General features: G+C 31.0%; 1 long non-coding RNA gene and 1 other non-coding gene across 2 annotated transcripts; both read right to left on the bottom strand.

The window, feature by feature from the left end:
• Positions 1-1,975: 1,975 nt before the first annotated feature.
• Positions 1,976-3,282, bottom strand: LOC128161586 (uncharacterized). Its single transcript, XR_008240391.1, has 3 exons — positions 3,220-3,282; positions 2,605-2,693; positions 1,976-2,433 (listed from the first exon to the last, which is right to left on the bottom strand). It is a non-coding gene; the product is annotated as an uncharacterized LOC128161586 (long non-coding RNA).
• Positions 3,283-7,382: 4,100 nt separating this feature from the next.
• Positions 7,383-7,455, bottom strand: Trnak-cuu (transfer RNA lysine (anticodon CUU)). Its single transcript has one exon. It is a non-coding gene; the product is annotated as a tRNA-Lys (tRNA).
• Positions 7,456-24,113: the final 16,658 nt, after the last annotated feature.

Here is a 24,113-nt window from a genome sequence, read left to right as displayed (position 1 = left end):
TATATCAATATTCATCTTACAGTTTTTTTTAATTATCACATTTTGTCATTTATTGCATATGATGTCCATGTTATCATTTTTCAGTTTCTTCACTAGCAAGGGTTGTGTGTACATTTAACTACCATACATGGCAATATGAGCAATTACCTAATATGCTTATTTAAAGTTAAATGTATGCCTTATACATCAATGTTGATACTGTAGATTCCTTATTTTACGCGAGTACTTAATTCCGCGATTCAATAATTAACCAACAAATCGCGAGAACATAAAATCGCGAATGCCGAAATTTTGTCGTAGTTTCATGTAGTTTTCATGTGTCCCAAAATTAAAAGCGAGATTCTAGAATTCGCGAGACGGGCTTCTCGCGATTTTACGCGGATATTAATTCCTTGCGTTTAATTAGGAATTTACAGTAATCAAGAACAAAAAAGTATGATAAACACGGTAATATTTCTAAGCTAAACATTAATTTTTTATAAGGTGCCACTTTTATTTTTCACTCACTTTTGTCTTTATATGTTTAATATTTTCCTTATTTTGTATTTCATTTTGGTAAACTTTCTGTGTACATTTGCTTACTTATAATGTTCCTGAGAAGTTCGAGCAACCTTCGTATACAATTTGTATTTCAACTCAAAGGCGCTAATTACAGGACACTTGGTACAATCCATTCGATACTTTTCAAATTAAAGTATACAATTACATGTAAAGTATACGCAGCACTGTTAAGCTTCAGGGATATGTTAACTATGACATCACACAGAACGACCATTCGTCACAAATGCAAATTAATAAAGAAATTTCCAATTGTTATGGGGATGACACTAAACTACATTGAAAATTACTTGTGCGTGCAACTTTGTAGTCAAACAACTGACTGATCGCGGTGCACTTGTCGATGTGACGTAATACATTAAATTTTGACGCATATTTTAAGTAGAGAGAGGCGGATCAATCAATTTTTCAACATGGAAAAATGCATTTTATAAATCAACAGGGCCTAATCTTAAAACAAATATTACAGCGATAAATCCTATATATTAGGGCTTTTCGACTTTTGGTCGAAAGACCTATTGTTTTCGTTCTGTTTCGTCAGAGATTTTTTTGAAAACGAAAGAAAATAATCAAAATTTAATGTGAAGTTCTTTTGACAATTGTTAAGATCTCAAGTATGTCCCTTTTTTGACTTCTGGTCTTTAAACTTCCGGTTTACACATGCTAAATACAAAATATAAAAAAGCCACATGTGTTGTTTTTTTTTATAAACTAAGACATTTTGGATTTAGATACTTCATGATATGATATACAAAATCGTAAGCGACAACTTCTTTCTATCTCTTACTATTTTCGAGATATTAGACTTCAAACTATGAAAACGGGGGAATGAAAAAAGTAAAAATTGAAGTAACCACCAAATTTTTTTAATGAGGCACAGTAAATGTCAAAATTGTCATAATTATCATATATTTTCGTTTTGTTTCGTTTAAAACCATTGAGAACTTCCGGTTTTTTAAGTTGATAAAAAGTTGATAAGAAATCGCCTATGGGAGTTTTAATGTTAAACTGAATTAACACGTGGCACGTTTTCTCAAACAGTTTTCAAGTCAATATTTTCAAATACTTCCGCTTTTAACAAGGGCATACACGAAAAAGATCATTACAATCTTTTGGACGTAAATTAGGACAATGTTTAGTTTAGGCTGAATCGTAAAGTTTAGTAGCCGCCCGATCCATTTCATTATTTTGTACTGTATGATGAGGATAATTAAATCGCGATGCGATTCCATTTTGTTAGAACTATTTAGGAATGTATATTATTTCAAACGCGATGAAAAGAATATTAAGAGAACTTTGGAATTAGATTCCGAACCAGGTATATTCGTTCTTGAATATCTTACGGTAAAACAGGACGCTATTGGTCCATTTATTACGATATTTTTATCTATATTAAAAAAATAAGTAAAAATCCATTTATTCTGTTTATTATAATAAATAATAAACACAAACGTAATAAATACCAAGCTCGGTTCCCTTATGTTTCTGTTGAAATAAGGTATCCTGAAAAGGAGTTGTAGTGGCCCTGAATATTTCGGTCGTGCGCAAGACGTCTCACCCAGACCCTATCTCCTTTATCCATTGACAGTACCACAATTCTTGTACTACTTTCCCAAGGTGTGTTAGCCGATGACACTGGTAAAACACTCTGACCGTTTTTTATGATTCCGAGAGTTATTGTATTTGCATTCGTTGCCATTACTGTGCAACTAAAAACGTAAAGCCCTTTTGTAGGTACCACAAAGTGTCCACACCACTTGTCATATCCGTTTCCCAAGTTTGTAAGGACATTGTTATATTTTATTGCATCATCATTGCCCAAGTGAGTATCGTTGCTTAAAACCGCGCTGAAGCCTATAGCCGGAATGGTTAAGCCTAAAGAAATATAACGTCTAAATTTTACGCTTTAAAATTTGAAATAAGAAGAAATCATGAGTATGAGATACATGCACTAGTTATTGATCTTTTTAGTCAAGAAAGAAAGAAAGAAAGAAAGAAAGAAAGAAAGAAAGAAAGAGAGCCACAGAGAGAGAGAGAAAAGTTTACCTTGTTGGATAACTGTCGATACAGTTACTAAGGTTGCAATGACGTTTGCTCTATTCATACTCTTAAATCGTTGTCTGTGGCAATTCAATCTGCAATGAAAAAAAAAATTTCATTGATATCTAAGTAAACTTAATGATTTGAACATAGTACATAAAACAAGAAAAAATAAATATCAATTTTTGACCGCCAAAAACTTTCGAAAAACTTGACATTTTTTGTTAAGTTAAAAAATAAAGACAAAAGTGTTTACTCATTCCAGTACGGAATTGTCTGATCAAAATCTGATCCACATTTTATAATACAAATATATTAATTTTGAAATTGTCTAAACTTCATTGCCCTCTCTAACATTTTTTTTTCATATAATAATAATAATAAACATTCACATGGCATATACTAATATTGAAATATTTTAGCAGAATATTTAACGGAATAGTCTACGAAATATTTATGTAAAAACTAGAATAAGTGAGTATTAAAATAAACCCGTTAAAAAATTGCTTTTTTAATCATTTTTATGAAAGAGAAAAATAGCAAAACTGAGATTACAATGAATTAAATTTTAAATTTATTTTAAAAAAAAATAAGCAACTGCGTAAGCAAATAAAACATTACCTTATCTTGCCTATCCTTGATTTTCAATGCATTGGTGCAATTCTGGCTGTTATATATAGAGCTTTCCACAGTGCAACACCTGATATACAACATACTTATGACCATGTTGCGTGTATTAATTATCAGCTCGAACTACATGTAAAAAACAGTGCAATTTAAAAAAAAATAGACAAGGAAAGCTTTCAAAGTTTCCAGATTTACAACTTAGTCTTGTTTTAGCAATTTGCTCATATTTTCTCTAACTGGTAGCTTTTACTTTTGCCTAAACGATTTTTAAAGAGTAGTAATTCACTTTTTGGGCACCAATGTCCAAAATATATTTTTTTTTCTTTTTTGCGAACATGATAAAAACATATAGTTTATTATTCAACACTGTCCCGGACAATTATGCCAGTGCAAATGTGACATATTTGCACCCGCACAAGATTCAGTTTCGTATAACTCCATATAAACTAAAAGGTAGACCATTGTCTAGAGAGTATATAATCACATTTGTTCTTAAAGTCTCTTATCTGCCAGATGATATATTCACCTTTAGAAATTAATATAACATTAGAAAATAATAAATCACATAGGAGATATAATTATCCTACTGAAATTATTGAAATCTTTTAGGATTTTCTAAAAGCCTTATTTATATAGAAGACTTAGTATATTTACTATAGGTTTTCCTGTATTTCATTTAAACAGGAAGTTTTCCTGCAGGATATAAAAAATCCTACGGCAGTTTTGTTAAAATCATATCAGAATATAAATTCTTACAGGAAGTTCTTTTATTCTGGTAGGGAATTCCAAATATTCTTTAGTAAAATTGCTTTTCGGATGAAAAAATATTTTCCTTTCGGATTTTTTTTTAAAGGTATATATCTCACCCGACCGGTGCATATATTTTAACCATAAGCAACGCTTTATCATATGACATATTTGAATTTTTCGACACATGCAGCTTAGACGGGTGCAAATATGCTTTCTTGGCACTGGCATAATCATCAGACATATTATCATTAATATTCGCTGGATTCGTACCTTTTATTCAAGGTATAGACGTCAATTTGATACAAATTAACAGTGTCCTATTTTTTATTTGATAGGATGTTAATGGTTGTTTCAAAGTTTGGCTAAATATGAAGGAAACCTCGGCCTAGCATTGTACATGTAATCATCAATACCCGTCAATATAGAAAAAATATATTTGAAATTTTCAGCTCAAATTTTACAGTGCAGCGTTAAACAAAATAAGTCGATTGGAAGAAGTATATAATGTAAAGTCAACTTTTCTACAAATGATAATTATTGTTACTAATATTGTACTTACATTTGTTACATTTGTTGAAACAACGGTGTCTTGGTGACAAGTTGTATTTGGTTATTATTTATTAATTGATTTATTTATTTGCTGGGTCTTTTCTTATTTAATTGAAGTTTCTTTATCAATCTCTAAAACTTACACTTTAAAAAGGTGTAACATACCCATATTATTTTGAGGCCTTGTGTTATCCTTTTGTCTTTTTACATAACTCTTATTTTAAAGGAGATCAAAAGCATTCTAAAATAGCCACGATATACACCTCCCTTATAGTTTGAATTTAATAGATTAAAGTGTAAAATAGTTTGTACGTCAATTTCTAGGATGTTTGTTTATTTTTTAAACGTATATATTACTTTTCAATTAAAGTTCATGTAAACTGGCTGCAACAAAAAACAAATAAAATCCGTTTGTGTGCGAAAGCGGAATTATTATTTCACATACATAAACTATATGAGTATTTGGAGCATGCACTGATTTTCTTTCTGTACTTTGCCAATGGCTGGAGATAAATTAAATGAATCGTTTTGATGTCTATAATGACGTCTTTATGTAACTAATTGTAAATTGTATTCCATAGTATTTGAAACAAACATATTTGCCTTCACTATACAAAGATAGCTCCAAAGACGATAAGAACGTGCAAACTCAATCACAATTATGCTTCAGGGCTATCAAATTTCACTACAAGCTGGAGTATAATTATTTTTTTTACTCACTGACAAATGAACACAAAAAACCTGCATGTCTCTTTTTACCAAAATGTTATAATTTTTGGCACCTGGAACTATGATACTAACAATCCAAGATTCCTACGATCCCCCCCCCCCCCTCCTCTCCGGGTTAAATGAATTGAAGATGAAGATGTTTGCAAATATCAAATAATAATAATTATAGTAATTATAACAGTCAGAAGAGTCAGTGATTAAGGCATATATACTCAAATACTGAAGCTTAAAATAAAATTTTAAAATCAAAATTGATTTGACAACACTAATGTTTGTAAACCAAGCATCTGTTAAATTGAATAAGATGGAGTTTCTTTATAAGATCCATGAATTAAATTTTTGTCGAGGAAAATAATTCATAACTTTACTAATTTTATATGTCTGATCCGATTTTCTTTCCACAGAGAGGTGGGTAGAAATTATTTTAAAGCGTAAAGAATAAAAAAAACAGTACTGTTCGAGAGATGATACGAAAGCCTATATTAAATTAAGGAATGATTCAAACACTCGTTACTTCTACCTATCAGATCAATACAGTGTGTCTGCCTCCAGCTGACATCGAAGTGTTATAATTTGATACCAGTCATTAGCATCAGATTACATAAGCACGGACAAAACATGTTTCCATTTTTACCAACACTGTTAAGGGAAGCTTTTTTTCATATAGAAATAGAACTGTAGTGTAAACGTCAAAAGTAGAGTGTTTAACACATTACTTTTTAGGTATTAAATCTATGAAACAACATTCTTAGATTTGTGAGGCTAGGTCAGATTGTGATAAAAAGTAAATAATAAAATGTCATTTTTATTCACTATTATAAGGTAATGTTTTTGTACATTTTTGACACAATGTTTAAATTATTAGACACAATAAATCAAAAAAATATAGCTAAATCTAATACAAGGATTTTATTTTATTTCAAATTTCACATAAAATTGTGTAGTTTTTTTCTCCAAAATTGGTGTCGAATTAACAGAAAACGTTCGCAATATTAAGTCATTAACAAACTCATTACATATATTGGGTGCCAAAAAAGTGTAGAAGAACTCAAACGTATAATATAAACAGCTAAGTAAACTTAACGTAATATCTTGCTTTACAACAGCTTACATGTATCAAATTTGAAATCATCACATGTGTTCAAAGTTTGTTGTTTTAAGGTAGAACATCAGAGTAATAATAATCTAATGCATCCTGAGGTATGTGTGAGGTGTATTGCATTAAACATATCATTTCTTTAAGTATTTTTTATCTTTGGCTACATTACGTGATTGCGTGTATTTTTCGTTCAGGTGTTCGTATGTATACTAGAATTAAATTACTCATCTTAAAAGAAGCCCAGCTGTCAATATATATAGAATTCAATTTTTAAATTATTCAGAAAATTTTAGAATATGCATATGAACATCGATGTAAACGTGGGTTTTTTTTGCAGCAGCACGATAGTTGATAGCATAACGTGTGTTCCCCCAGGACTCTAATGACAAAGATATGTTTACTGAAAGTATTTTTATATGTTTGATTGCATCACCAGCAAAATATATCAGAGAATTTTTTTATTATGATAAAGTTGTCTGATAAACGCAGTACATCACATTTACACGTAATAAGAAATTGATTAAACATATACATATGTGTATGTCCCGTATATATATATATATATATATATATATATATATATATATATATATATATATATATATATATATATATATATATATATATATATATATATATGTTTTAAAAGCAGTTGGTATTGTGGATTTTATTAACTTAAAACATATCTTAAAACATATTAAGTACTGTAAATATATCCACAATACAACTTTACAGATTATCAGTTATGCCTAGAAAGAATAGAAAAAATATCATTTTTTATAAGTTATTAATTCAAAGTATTTATCAACACAAAAACAGAAAGTTTAAACGGCACTTAATATGCAACAACAACCATTTTTTGATTTTATTACAGATTTTAATACAGAAAATTTTATTTAGCTATGAGCAAAAAAACATATATCTGTAAACAATGAAACTATGTTTAAAAGATTACTCTTTTACATTTCTTAAAAAGAGGATTTAGTGTATCATTTCATAGTATAGTATTTGATGTTAAAAAATATATTTACGCCCAACGTGGGGCTCGAACCCACGACCCCGAGATTAAGAGTCTCGTGCTCTACCGACTGAGCTAGCCGGGCTTATGATATAATATAAATGTCATTGGCAGGTTCGGCTCACCTGTACCTTTTGCTTAATTTAAGAAGGGTAGTGTGTGCAGGTAAATCACACACTGAACGGCCGTAACATCGATAACAATTGTTTTATTAAGAAAATGATTTATTCTATCCAATTAAATTTGTTTCCGATATCAAAATGAAAATATTTAATAAGATTTAATCTGCTGAAAAAGTCAAACGTATTTTCCCCACCGGGATATTTCAAATTATTGAATCATATCCCATAAAAATTATTTTTTTAAATTCTAAATGAAGAATATTTTTAGAATATATTACTCGTAGTAATTTGATTTTAATTACATCAAGAATTCGAAAAAAATCCTTTTATGAATATTAAAATCCTTTTATAGCACAAGATACCCGCAAGCCACGTTCATAAGAGGACCATTACCCTTAGAAATCTCTTATAGAGACTCATGTTGGCATTTAAAGTTTCATCTTTAGGTATATACCCTAATTTGAGACTTTTCTGACTGTTACCTCAACTTCTTTCTTTTAACTTTTGCAAACATCATAAATGGGCGGGGGTGTGGGGGCGAGAGTAAAAAATATCAGATCATCCATATTCCTAGCCCCACGGGACAGAAGTTATAAACGCTTGATAAATAGAGACCTGCATGAGCTTTAATGGTAAATCTTTTAAAATATTCAGTTTCATTTTAATTGCACAAACACATACAATGCACAGGAAATTAAAGTAGATTTCCAAAAACACATATTTGATTTAATATGGCAAAGTGACAAAGTTTAATTTCCTGTTAGTTATGTTTTTAAATCACAAACAACGAGCGTCCAACAGCTGTAGATTGCTTCTGTGTCTAAAGTGCCTTTCAAAAATACATGCTCACTACATGTATAAATACATACTTGTCACTCCCCCCCCCCCAATCCATTATGAAAATTCTCAACTCCTGAATTTCACTATTTAGACAGAGGACATCATGGCCATAATAATAACAATGCACTTATTTATCACCAAAAACAGTGAAAGTACTGAAGAAACTATTTTTAAGTTAAAAAAAATTTCACTATGTTGCCATATTGACTATTGACCTTATCGAATGCGCCTGAACCTCTGATCAAGGGTCACAAATTTTACAATTTTGGTTTATTGGACCTTTCATACAGTACATAACTTCAATACACTAGTAAGTCAAAGTGCATTTATTGTAATTTATTGAATTTGTTTATTTTGATACCGAAATTGGAAATCATCCGCTAGTAATGAAGATTATCCAATAATTTTAAAAAAGATTTTGATTTGAATTGAACATATTTTATTGACTAAAGCGTTGTCAAAAGGATTGAACACAACTTCATAAACTAGGGTAGTCCTTTTCTTGTTACATAATTATATATTTAATATTACGCTGCCATAAAAGACAAATTTATAACAATTGTGGTACAAAAATGAAACAATTAAAACATTTGTTTTTAAACGCTGTAACAATGTGTAGAAATCGTTGTTGAATGTGAAAATTATCGAAATCCAATCAAATAATTTTAAATAAGTTAAATCTTTCACATTCAAGAAAAATTACATTTTCATCATTGCACAAAGATTTATCCCCCCAAAGTATTAGATGTTCATCAAATATATTTAAAAGTTCAATGATAAAAGATTAAACATAAAGACTTGTCCTTCTAAAGTATATTTTTTACACACAAAAACAGATGTTGTGCATTTTCTAAGATTCCAAATGAACACATTATATTTCATCGACGAAGATCAGAATTAAGAATGCAATTGACTGTGCCTTAGTTTTTTACGAATATGTTTAAATATCTTCTACAGAAGGAAAACTATTTTGGAGGTTTTGCTATATTGTAATGTAGTTTTTAAAAAACAACTTTATGAGGTAGATTTCTTCATATGAAATATGGTGATAACGAACAATGTTCATAATTCCAAAGTCCAAAGGTAAATACAACACAGGAGCAGAGCAAATACGGGCCTCTACAAAAATTAGAGGTAGGATAAGGTGCCATTAAAGAGTGAGCATCCTCTGCTGTCCAGTCACAACCGCCATGTGCTTTTTGTCGTAATCGGAAAAAAGGGAAGATCCGTAGACAATTCAGTGATTAATAATGGCCTAATAATAAGTATGAAAAAAGTCAGCATTCGACCTAGCGGAGGATTGTATTTGCTGACAAGGTCGTAGTATCGATCATAGAACTTACAAAATGATGACTTCAATCTAGACTGTTGATAATCCTGTTTTATCAACTTGTTTGTCAAGACATGTAGTTTGCCTCGTTTTAGAAACTGTTCATACGTAGAGTATGCCCTTGCGTATCAAATCAACTTAGGAACAATGCTAATTCCATAGGCAGGTGATGAAGGTATATCGCTAACTAAGGAAATTAACGATAGAAAAATTGAAGTCATCATGTTTATCATAAAGTTTTGTTGTTAGGTTACCATTAGTGTCTTTTCTAGTAAAATATATAGATATGAAATAGATGACTAGGACTCTGTGGTGCCTTTTTTTTAAAGTTCAATGGGATATTTCGAGTCGACGTATTAATGGAAGTAACAATTGTTAACTAATAATACGTCACTGATATACCTAAATCACAGGATGAATCTCTGCCATTCAGTCAATTGAAATAAGACAGAAAGGTAACTGAAAAGTGACTGAATGGCATATTTGTGCCATTCAGTCACCTTTCCAGACCATTAAGTTATCATTCAGTGTACTGAATGGCAGAGCTTCATCCTGTGAATGTCGAGTTGAAAGCCTCAGCGAGCGATTTCTTTTGTTCATGTACAAATATTTGAATAATGTCTGTTTTATATATATATATATATATATATATATATATATATATATATATATATATATATATATATATATATATATATATATATATATATATATAGGCTATATATATATATACGGTTACCACCTTAGCTGTACCTGAAGTATGTAAAACATAGTGCTTAGCGCCGTCATGATTTTGCAGGCTGTTTTTTAAACAGCCTGCAAGTTCATGCTCTTTGTATTTGAGTGTCGTTTACTTATCCGTAAATCTTTTTCACAAAAAAGAAACTACAATGTTTCAGCTTTCAATTGGTGTATGAATTTTTAATGTAGACAATAATAAAAAAGAGTAATTAGACATCAAAGGTGGGTACCCTCTCGGAGTGTATATCGAATAGGGTAAAAACACTGGCTTGCTGGACTATGCTGGTTTTTGTCAATTCTCATTCTTAAATTAGATATATAAGAAGATGCCTGTACTATCTATCTATGTAAGGAATACTATTACATCTTTGATTGAAAGATCTCGCCTTAAATCTCCTGCTTTTATTCATAATCACTGTTTTTCTATTTTACCTGTGCAAGTTTTACAGTTTGTTTTGATGTATATAACTACGCATGCTCAGTGCATCAAAAATGTTATAAAATAGGTCATTACAAAATGGCGTCTATGTTCGCTTCGAAATGCTGTTCTGTTATGTATTTGATGATTCGTTTATGTGTCAATTTAATGTTAAAAATTTCTCTGTGGAGTCATAGTGATTTACCATGAATCATGATTATGATGGATAAACATAAAGATTTCGGTATGGCAAACAGAAGGCTATTCAACTTCTCAAAGATAAGTATTAAATTGTTTATACAAAACGTGTATGTTATACGGTATAGCTCTCCAAAGATATTATGTATATGGCAAAACACATTTTCATGTATTCTTTTTAATCGTCATAATAGTATTGCTTTATTAACTGACAGTGGTATAAATGATAAGCAACATATCTGAATTTATCGACACTCTTTCCCCTTGTAATGTAAACGAATTCAACACCTCATTTTTTTTTTACATTTTGATTGCTGGATAGAAAATACGGTTTCGATTAACTCACTTAATAATGTTTATTTGTGTACATAACAAACTAACAAGGAGGACATTTTCTTAACACAGATTATTATTGAAATTAAACAAACGTAAACAAATCCATGGCACAAGCTTGTTTACATAATGAAACTCAAATGTACCCTTGACGGGATTTGGGATTAAGTTAAACAACTAATCAAATCGCTATCTACAAAATAAGCAATATTTTACTCATGTTTAAAACTACACAAAATCAACGATATTAATGAAATGAATATATAAAAAAAGAAACGGCGATTTTTGATTAACATCCAGATAGCTTAAAGAAAAGCAGCCATGAACTCATTATGGTTTATCTAGGTTCAAGTCCTAGTCTGGATAAATTATTGACAAAAATCGTTTCCGTTTTATTTGAGTCTCTTTGCAAAAAAAGAAGATAAATCCTTCTAATTCCACTGAGTTACCGAAAAACCACATTCCAATCGTGCACTTTAAGTGAACCGATGACCCACATAACGTTACCTCCCTTCCATTAGGATTTTGCGTTTCAGCACACATATATCTCATTAGTTTGTATCAAAGATTATTTTCCAGTAGCAGCATGTTTATATTTACCTTACTAGTTACTAGAAAATACTTCTGATATTAAAACAAAAACATGTACTTTTAGTTTGAATTAGCACTGATCCTTCTTCATTCCTAGCACACGCTCAATATGAATACAACACTGAAAATATATTTCTTCCATCCTAGAAGATCAAAAATACATGCTGGATATTATTTACAAAAGTCATTTATAAAGTATTTATATACAAAGAATTACGGCATAGATTCCTATTTCAATCTTTTTCAGTTTAACTAAGAAATAAGAAACTGTTTAAAAGTATGAGTTTTTTTAAAGAAAAAAGACCCTGAGTACAGAAATTGTAATTTTATTATTTGTATATCTTCAGCTTAATTTGGGAGTATATGTAATTTTTATCTGATGATTATATTTTAAGTTACATATTATCATGGCAGATATCTTGCGTACTTGTTTACAATTACACTGATTAAGCATCTATCAATATCTGTTCTTTTAAGGAGGCTGGGGGTCAAAATATAATATAATATAAAACCATCAGATTTATCTTAAAAAATTATAGGCGATTTCTGAAGCTATCAACTACTACTTGATAAAGAAAAAAATCATATATTTTAATATAAAATTTTATCATTTTCTATTATCTTTATATGGAGCTCTTCTTTTAAAGGAGATCAATATTGTCTAAAATGGCAGCCACCCCCAGCCCCCTTAAGCAACTAAATAAAACTAAACAATCACTAGAGCTACATTACAAAATTTACTTGATGGGCTAAAAAACATTTTTCCCCATATCATTATTACATTTATTTAATGTTTTTTTCCTTTAAATGAGTACATGAAATGTATATTATGTAACGATATCAAATATCTATATTCTACCTCAAACATAAATTACAAACATACAAAATTCTATATTTATATATGGACAAGCGGGAAATTATGTATAATATAATTGTGGAATGTTGATTAATTAAATCAAATTGAGTGGCTACTAAAATCGTGTTTATAGCACCAACAGTATTTAAAGTCAATTTGTTGCAACATTTAGAAATCTTTTAAATGCACTCTTCATTTCTATCAAGCATCATTCCTCCGCATTTCGAAAGTGATCAAGATTACACTTTACATTCACAATCAGTTAACATTATCAAAATGTATTCATCCCAATCATATACCTCATTGCGGTTGATATTTATTTGTTCGATATATTAGACTATTTTGAGTCTTTTCTAAAACTTTTTCAGATTTTTCATTTCTATCAAGCATATTTTCTATCAAGCATAATTTCTCCGCCTTAAGAAAGTGATCAAGATGACACTTTGCCTTCATCAATCATGACTTATTATATCACAATTTATTCCTCTGAATTATACAACACATTCTTATCAACACTATATAGCTGACAGGTCTCTTCATTAAATTCAAGCAAACTATTTCTATTTTTTTTAAAAATAATGACAAAATATTAAAAATTCATCAGAATAAGATAAAATTCAAAAATTAACAATAAAGATGCCTTGTTTTACAACTTTAAAATACGTGTTTATAATCAATTTCTTCTGTTTTGCGATATAAAGGCAAAAAAAAAATTTCATTTCGTGTTCATTGTTTTACAATAAGTTGTTTACAGGCCATTGAATACCCTAGACTTGTTCCATTCAATGAACACCTCTCAAAACAGATTTCATCTACTCATGTGCAGAGTGTAGAATGGAGAAAACATTTCCAAGTAAAATTTGTTACAGAACAAGATTTTTAATTTAGAACAAGCTATTAAATTGAGTGCTAATGACCAATATCTCATGATTTGTTACATTAATTGCATACTAAGATAGAACTCGCGCTCATTTTTTTTTTTCAAAAAGTGTTAAACAGGCCATTGACTACCATAATTATGTTCTATTCTATAAACACATATTAGAAAATTTCCCTGTAACATCCATGTGCCAATGTAAAGACGAGAGTTTGGAGGGAATATATCTTAAACCAATCTATTCGAAGATTTTTATTTCAGATTTCCTCCGTTCCTCCGTTTAGAAAGGTGATATTGATGAACCTTCATCAATCATTATAAATCATCTAAATTTATATATTAAAATAAAACACATTGCAATCAAACCTTGATAGCTAGCCGTTCTCTTCAATTAACCTTAAGCAAACTGTTTCTATCAAATCTTATCATTATAAACTCATCGGGATAAAATAACATTCAGATATTAACTATAAAGATGTTCTGTTTAACTCTCTAAAATAAGTGTTAATGATTATTATCTTAAAGGTACTTGGTCCGATTTTATATCAAATTTTGTTTAAGCTTTTTAACGATGGTTATTGGTCAATTAAGCAATATTTCAATTAGAATTGAAGTACAAGATTATTCAACAAAACAAATCTGATAAAACGGGTATCGCGTTATTAATTTCTCCTCATTTTAAAATTTGACCTGATGTCGATGCGGGAATGACTGTATTACGACTTTGACATTCTTGATTCCTTCTCTATTGTTTTAGTAGTTCGTGTTACTCTGCTGTAATTTCTATTTTGTTTTATAGATTTTTGAGATGGTTGCCGGTTTGTTATTGTCATTTTTTCATTTAAGTAAAGGTCCTAATGGTTTGGAATATCAAAAATAAACCTGTCAACATTTTGTTCACTTTTATTTGAGAAGTCTGCTTTGTAAATTAAAGTACTGAAAGTACTAAAAACCGCTAACCTAGCTTGGTTCTAAGAAAATTTACTGTGTGCAAGCGTAGGCGGAAATGAGCCTTATTGAAATTTTGGTTTATGTTTAATGAATATCAATTTAAAGTATCGAAGGCCAGATTTCTTTAAATATATGTTACTTTCTGAAGATAATGTGAATTAAAGCTGAACTTGACTTGTATATGGATACTTGCCAGAAAAAAGATATGTTAAAATCACAAATTATACCTTTTGAACAGTAATTTATCACAGTTTTTGACATTTTCTTGCAAAGAATCGATTTTATTTTTCTATATTTTAGCTTCTGATCATGAATACGCATTATATTTTTTCATCATTGCGTAGCTTCCCGTGCTGATGTACGTAAGCCCCGCAAACCAATCGTATCTACTCGGCCATTTCCGTCACCCAGATAACTGGTTCCCTATACCTCTTACCAGTTTAAATGATGTTTATTTCTGCTCATAGAGGGCAGTTATTCCTTGCACCGGAAATAGAAGTCTAACGAAAATAAAGCGCTGAGCTATGCTTAGCGCTTTAAAAATTGATGCAAAACATGCGATGGGCGAAACTAAACGATTCACTATCCTGCACATTCCAATCATGCATTTGGTTTGAATATATTGTAAACCTATAAAGAATTAATTCTTATTCACTTTAAATATTTCTAACTTTGACATGAGACCGATTCTGCTGGTGTAAAAAGGCGAAAGTCTATTACTTTGTAAGATAATTAGACTAAATGGAATATTAATTAGTACTGTTAAAATAAAATGGACCATGCATGTTTAATATGTTTTGTCATATAATTGACACTAGAAATCAAATTTTGTGTTCATTTTTTTTACAATGAGTAGTTCACATGCAAATTGCCCCCTTTGATGTGTTCCATTTTATAAACACATCTTATAATATCTCATAAACTGCCTTTTTTCCTGCACTATTCATGTGCTCCAGTGTAGAAGGTAGTTTAAAAGAAAAATGTCGACGTCCAATCCGTTGAATCGTTTTTTAAGATTTTCTCTACAACTCATACGGGTTCTTCATTTCTAATAAGAACCACTCCAACGCTTAAGGAGAGGAATCAAGGCGACACTTTACATTCGTCAATCATTATACATCATCAAAATTTATTCCTCAAAATCATACAATGCATTGCGACTTAATACTATACAGATGACATTTTTTTTTCTTTTATCCTCAAACAAACTAGTTCCATCAAATCGTATTTTATCATTACAAACTCGTCCGAAAACGAAGAAATTTAGAAACCAACAATAAAAATGTTCTGTTTATAACCTATTATAATAAGTGTTAATGATTAAAACGTCAAGTGTCATATGAATGGCATTAGACATTCCCATTTTGTGTTCATATTTTTACAATAGGTGCTTCACAGGCTTCGATCAACCTATTTGTGTTTTATTCCATGAACATATCGTTGAAAATATATCATACATTTCCTATTTCCGTGTACTATATATGTTCACATATGCATATTAGAGTTAAGAGGAAAATGTGTAAGTCCTATATCACTTACATCATTATCAGTTTTCTCCATAACTCTCTCAGATTCTTCAATTTCTTACAAGCGCAATTGCTCTGCATTAGGAGAGTTATCATGATGACACTTTTCATTCATCTCTTAGTACACATCATCAAAACTTTATTTTTCCGAATCACATAACACATTGCTATCAAAACTATATGCATGGTAGTGTCTTCAATTAACCTAAGCAAACAGTTTGTATCAAACCTTACGATTTTATCATTGGAATTTCGTCCAAATATTACGAATGTAAGATATTAACAATAAAGATGTCTTGTCTTAGCCTATTAAATTGAATTTTAATTATCATTATCCCATGTTTTGTCATATAAATGGCATATAAAAATCACATTCGTGCTTTTTTTTCTAAATTAGTGGTTCAGAGGCAATTGACTACCCTAGATGTGTTCCATCTCACAAACAAATTTTGGAAAATATCTCACACACTGCTCATTTCCATACACTATTCGCGTGCCTATGAGCAGAAGGAGGTTTTTGTTTAAATCATTCAGATTCTTCATTTATAACTGATATAAGTCAAATGATCAAGATGATGTTTTACAATCAGCAACCATATTAACATATCACCCAAATTTATTTATCTGATTTATATACCAAATTGTAATCAAACTCTATAGCTGGCAAGTCTCTACAGTAAACCTCGAGACACCTATTCAACCTATCAAATATACTAGCGGAAAAAAGAAATTGTGCATTATTTAATATATGAAAAAACATTCAAAAATTACAATGAACACATTTTTTTTGTAATACTGTTAATACATGTATTCGTAACAACATCTCATAACACATTAATGTCAACGTCGAATAACGTCAATTTCAGCACACTCGAAAGTCACTGTTATTTGAAATTGAATTAACAAAATTAATAACGCGTGTGACCACCATTTGCGTTCACGCATGCTTGACAGCGACGCCTTATTGATGCCACTAAAGTGTTCAGAAATGCTTGAGGGATGTTGTTCCAGATGTTGGTTAAAGCCTGGCCTAAATCAGCCAATGTCTCTGACTGTTAAACGGCGTAAACGTCTTTCCATTTCATCCCAGACGTGCTCGATCGGCGACTAATCGGGGGAAACAGCTGGACAAGGCAAGACATCGACATTCTGTTGAACAAACAAGTCCCTGACCACACGTGCAACGTGGGGCCTTGCGTTGTCTTGCTACAGAGTGGTGTGATTTTGATGTTTCTGTATGAAGGGTGTCACATGAAGCTGAATAATTTCATCTCGATAGCGTACGCCGTTGAGATTTGTAGAGGGGTCCTTCCACGTGCTGACATTCCAACCCACACCATAACGCTACCTCCACCAAATTGTCGACATTGCACAACAATTGTGTCCTGGTAACGCTCCCCAACGCGACGATACATCCTACAGCGGCCGTCACTGCTATCCAAATGAAATCTGGATTCATCAGTGAACAGAATTTTGGCCCAGTCCTGTATTCTGAATCGCAGATGTCGTGCGTACCACGCTAGTCTCGCGATACGATGACGTTGAAGCAGTCCTGGCGCACCGCTGGACGTCTTGGTCTAATGTTTTGCTCGCGCAGACGATTACGCACAGTTCTTGGACTAATTAGTCGATTTCTTGGCCCTGAAATGCTACGGGCAGTCAGACTTGCTGTCTGGAAAACGATTTATCACATGCACCAGTCTAATGTGTTTGTCCTGTTGAAGTGACGTCACACGAGGTCGCCCAGGACGCGGTCGATCATGAGTGTTGCCAGATTGTTGAAAACGTCTCCATAATTACTATAGGGTGTTCCGATGAACTCCAAAGTGTCTTGCTACAGTATTTTGTGCCTTTCCAGCTTTCAGCATCCCAATAGCACGATTACGTTGGTTTTCTTTGAGTCGTGGCATGACATAAGGTAGATTCTGTTGAAACTAAAGTGATGTCCTTAACAAAAGAAGTTTAAACAAATCCTTTGCAGTTCTTATTCCAAACAATATTGGCCCGTAAAACTCGTGCGTACAAATTCTTCAATAGACAACTGGTGCTCACTAACCATGAAAAAGTCCGTGCACCCGGATGGTTACCATCCAATATTGTCAAAACCTTTATTATTATCGATTGTTTGAAATTTATAAATACAAACAATAGATATCGAAAAATTGGAAGATGAAAGCCACACTTTGTGTTTATTTTTTCTTTCTTCAAAAAATGATTCAGAGGATTTGACTACCCTAGACGTATTTTATTATATGAACACATTTTGGAAAATATCTTACACATTGCCTATTACCATGCACCATCTATGTGCTCATGTGTAGATTGGAGTTTTAAGGGAAAATGTCCAACATGATGGAATATTTTCCGTTTGTTGTTCTGAATCCTCATTCCATTCCTACAGATTACAAATGTGGCCAGGATGACACTTTGCATTCATCTCCCATTATATATTATCAAAATTTATTCTTCCCAATCAATTACACATTGCTATCAAAGATTTACAGCTGGCAAGAGTCTTCAATAATCCGCAAGCAATATTTGCTATTAAACCTTTAGATATTATCATTAAAAACTAATCCAAATAAGATGAAACTGAGAAATCAACATTAAAAATGTCCTATTTTAACCTATCAAAATAAGTGTTAATGATCAGTTTTCTATATTTTGTCATTTAAATTATATCAGAAAAATCCTATTTTTGAATTCATTCGGTTTACAATAAGTAGTTTACTGGCCATCAGTCACCCTAAATATTGTTTCATTCAATGAATACATGTACATTATGGAAAATATTTCATTTACTGCCTATTTCCATGTACTATCTATGTGCTCATGTGCAGATTGGAGTTTTAAGAAAAAACTGTTAGTCTTGTCTGTTTGATTTATTTATCTTCAGTTCTCTCTTCAACTCTTTCAGATTTTTCATTTTTAACAAGCACACTTCCAGCGCATTGGGAAAGTGACCAAGATGACACTTTACTTTCATCAATCATTACCAATCATAAAAATGTATTCCTCCTAATCATATATAAGACATTGCTATCAACACTACATAGCTGGAATGTTTCTTCATCAAACTTTAAGCAAACTGCTTGCGGGAAGTTTTAAATTTCATCATTACAAAATAATTAAAATTAGATGAAAGATGAAGTCAGAAATCAGCAAAAAAGATGCCATGTTTTAGTCATTCAAATTTGAGTGATAGTGATTAACACCTCATGTATTGTCAAATAAACGACATCGAAAAATACAATTATGTACGCACAAAATTTTAACAATGAATGGTTCAAAGGCGATTGTCCATCCTAGATGTGTTCATGAACACATCTTTAAAAATTATCTCATATACTGCTTATTTCAATGCACTATCCGCGTGTGTTAATGCATGTACAGATGGAAGTTTGTTGGAAAACCCTGAGTTTAAACTGTTAGGAGATTTTCGATTTTATGATTAGATCTTTCAGATCCTTCATTTTTTACAAGTACCATTCCTCTGCATTTGAAAAATGATAAAGATGACATTTTACACCCAGCAGTCATTTATACACCATCAAATGTAATTCCTTTGAATCGTATTGCACCTTGAGATTACACTATATAGCTGGCAGGTCTCTTCTTTAAACTCTCAGGGGACTGTTTCTATTCTATCATGGGATTTTATCAATACAAACTCATCCGCATAAAGTTCAAAAATCAAAATGAATGATGTCACGTTTTCAAGAGGTTCGCTCCTCTCTTTTTGGGTAACTATTTTATGTCACCTCTAATCTAAAATTTTTGCATCATATAATGATTCTATTTGTATATTTATATACAACAATGCCAAAAAAAACCATATTTGATAAACATTTTAAAAGAAAATTGTATATTTACAGAGTGTAGATGGGGATTATATATTGTGGCGGAAGAAAATGAACAATTTTCCTAATTCAATAGTTTTAGAGTTCTGTTACTGCGGCCTCCTAATTTTCAGAGCAGACTAAACTTTTAAATAATTTGTGTCTTACGATACACTTATGTTGTTCTGAAAAACATTTCTGAACAATATTTTTATCGATACATTTTGGCATATTTCGCTTATATTTCATAGAAGTGAAGAAAAATTTAACTCGTATTTTTGCCTAAAATAAGCTTATTTCATGTAATATCTTTTTTATCTTTTTTAGATGTTACCCCTACTTTTACTTAATTTATAGACATTAGACATTAAATGCATGACTGTTTGTATGCAAAGTTTTCGAAAAATGTCATTACCTTTCTATTTTTTTTTATTTGCGTTATGATTTGATTGCTCCAAAGTATTATAACAATCTTTACATTTGCTGCTGTATTTACATTTAAAGGCATCAGTAAAGCAAGGTGTTTTTTTTAACTCTGACTTGGATATTACTTTTATAGTCACTACATGTGTTCAACATCATAATGTATTGAAATCATAACTAAATATTAGTTCAAATTATAAATATTTGTTTGATTTCTTCAATGAATCAATTTATGGCAAATTTTAGCAATAATTTCAGGATAGTTATCATTTCTGTTTTGGGCCCCATATTTCCGAAAGATGGCATGTGAAATAGGTCACAAATAAAATAAATGAACATGCTAGATCATCATGCTTATATCCAAGTGGTTTTCGGATAATTGACATTACTAGCTTTTGAGGTACTGACCTCCCTAACACTGTAAAATAAGTGTAAATGATCAATATCTCATGTTCTGTCACTAAAAAGGCATAAGAAAAGCCCATGTTGTTTTCATTGTTTTTCCATTAAGGGGTTCAATGGCCATTGACTACCCTAAATGTGTTCATTAACATAAGCACATCTTGAAAAATATCTCTCACACTGCCTATTACCATGTACTATCCATTTGTTTATGTGCAGATTGGAGTTTTGAGGGAAAATGTCCGAGTCCAGCGTAATTTGAACATTTTCAGTTTGCAGCATGACGATTCAAATCTTTCTAGCTTTTCATTTTTAACAAGCACCATTTCTTTACATTTCGAAAGCGATCAAAATGATACTTTACATTCAGCAACCATTACACATCATTAAAATTCATTCCTTCGAATCATAACACATTGCAATCAAAACTATATAGCTGGCATGCCTCTTCATTAAACATCAAGCAAACCGTTTCTATCAAATCAAAGGCTGTCTGATTACAAACAATAAAAATGTCCTGTTTGCACTTATCAAAATAAATGTTAATGATCATTATGTCATGTTTTGTCATATAAATGGCATAAGCAAATTCCATTTTGTGTTACAATAAGTGGTTTAGAGGCCACAGGCCACTCTAGATGTATTTTATTCTATGAACACATTATGGAAATATCTCATTATTGCCTATTTCCATGAACTGTATAGCTGTATATAGTATTCACGCATTATATCACACAGTTAAATGCGTATAACCCGCACATAGATTTCATTGTATTGATGCATCATTTTGCATATGGTTGCTTGTAATATGAACCTGAACATTCTAGATTTTCTGTTATCTGTTCATTATCTGTTGTAGTCATGCTATTATTGTTTTTAATGTATATACCCCGTAAGGGCCTTTTATTGGTGAATAAATAAACATGTATATGAAATATCTATATGCTCATGTGCAGATCGGAGTTTGGAGGAAAGTCCAAACAGTTACATCATTTTCATTTTTCTCTACAACTCTTTCGAATTTTTCATTTCTAACAAGCACCATGCGCATTTCAGTGCATTGGGAACTTGACCAAAATGACATCTTACATTCGTCAATCATTACACATCATCAAAATTTATTCCACCAAATAATATAACACCATGCGATTAACACTACATAGCTGGACTTTTTACTTATTAAATCTCAAGCGAACTCTTAGAATTACAATTCATTACAAACTCATCTAAATAATATGTAATGTAGAAATCAACAATAAAAAATGTCCTGTTTTAACCTATTAATTTGAGTGTTGATGATCATAATCTCTTGCTTTGTTAAAAAGTGACAATTATAGAAGTTCTCATTTTGTGTTCATTTTTTAACAATGACTGGTTCTTTGGTCATTGACTTCCCTAGATCCCCTAGATGAGTTCATTCCAAGGACACATCTTCGAATTTATCTTACACATTATGCATTTTGCTCATGTGCAGATTGGAATGTTTGGAGGAAAACACTCAAAGTCGAATCGTTTTTATTATCTTCAGTTTTCTCTACAACTCTTTCAGATTTTTCATTTCGATCAAGATCATCTCCTCTGCATTAGGAAAGTGATCAAGATGATACTTTACATTCATCGATCATTACACATCATCAAAATTTATTCCTCCAAATCATATACATACTATACAGCTGGCAGGTCTGTTGATCAAACCTCAAGCAAACTGTTTCTATCAAATCTTAGGATTTTAACATTACAAACTCATCCAAATAAAATGAAATTCAGAAATCAACACTAAAAATATCCTGTTTTAATCCATCAAAATAAATGCTAATGATCAATATGTCATGTTTTTTCATATAAATGGCATAAGAAAAGCCTATTTTGTGTTCGTTTTGTTTTACAATAAGTGGTTCACAGGCCATCGTCCACCCTATATGTGTTTTATTCTATCTACATCTATACACATCTAGGAAAATATCTCATACACTGCCTATTTCCATGTAATATTTGCTCATATGCAGATTGGAGTTAGGAGGAAAAATGTGTCAATCAAAATTGTTACATCATTTTCATTTTTCTCTAATAGTCTCTCAAACTCTTTAATTTCTTTCAAGCACCATTCCTCTGGAATTCAGAAATCAACAATAAAAATGTCCTGTTTTAACCTATTAAACTATTGTTAATGATTAATATCTCATTTTTGATCATAAGAGGGTCTTATAAAATCACATTTTTGGTGTATTTTTTACAATGACTGATTCTTTGACTACCCTAGATGTGTTCTTTCCATGAATTATACTGTTTCTATGATATCATAGGATTTATCAACACAATATCATCAAAATAAGATGAAATTCAGAAGTCAACAAAAAAACAGTGTCATGTTTTATCACATAAAATTGGGAGTTATAAAGATCAATATCTAGATTAAATTCACAGCCTATATCCATCCAATAACTGTGTGGTCATGTGTAGATGGGAGTTTGGAAGGAAAATTGCTAAGTCCATTCTGTTTTTAGCATTTTGATTTGTTTAATGTACAAAATTTCAGGCACTTTTTTTTTTACTGAAAAGCACCATTCCTCTTCATTGGAATCATAATTTGAAATTATATAAGCTATTAAAATACTGAATTCTGTGTGATTTTACATTCTTTGTTATATTTCAGAAAACACTAGTTTTTAGCAGAATCTCTTGTAATTGAGAGAGAGAGAGAAATAAAGAGAGAGAGAAAGAGAGAGAGAGAGGGAGAATACATGCATGATATGCACTTAGAATCATAATAAACATAATAAAAGTTGATGAGAGTGACTGGGGATATAATTAATATTAAGATATTGATCCTCTGGTTTAGTTTCCATCTTTATTTTTTAGTTTCTTGTTCTAATGATGTATTAATTCAAGATAACATATGACCATTAGCTGTTACAAATTGAATACAGAGAATTGCAGATTAATCATTTATATCTACTCATTCTGTGTGCATGTACATATATCTTCTTTCTTTGAAAGTGGTTTTTTTTTAATATTCAATAAAACTTTTTTTCAACTTCTATTTGTTGTAACATGAAAATCCTTTATCCTGTGTTCGGAGGAAAAAGGGGGGGGGGTGCATGAACTCTCTATCGCTAGCCTAGTTGGTGAGTTAAAATCCACACTGGAATGTTGTACCAAAACTGAGTCAGATAAGAAATATGAAACCTTGCTGAAACACACATGTGGCAATTATCAAGTCAGAGACAGAGAAAAAGGGGAAAAAAGGGGCCCAAGAGAGGATTGATGACGTGAAAATCACATGGAATTAAAAAAAA

Source organism: Crassostrea angulata, chromosome 8 (assembly GCF_025612915.1).
Source record: "Crassostrea angulata isolate pt1a10 chromosome 8, ASM2561291v2, whole genome shotgun sequence".
Taxonomy (NCBI): Eukaryota; Metazoa; Mollusca; class Bivalvia; order Ostreida; family Ostreidae; genus Magallana; species Magallana angulata.
Note: the sequence above shows the minus strand (reverse complement) of the source record. Positions and strands in the feature narration are given on the sequence as shown.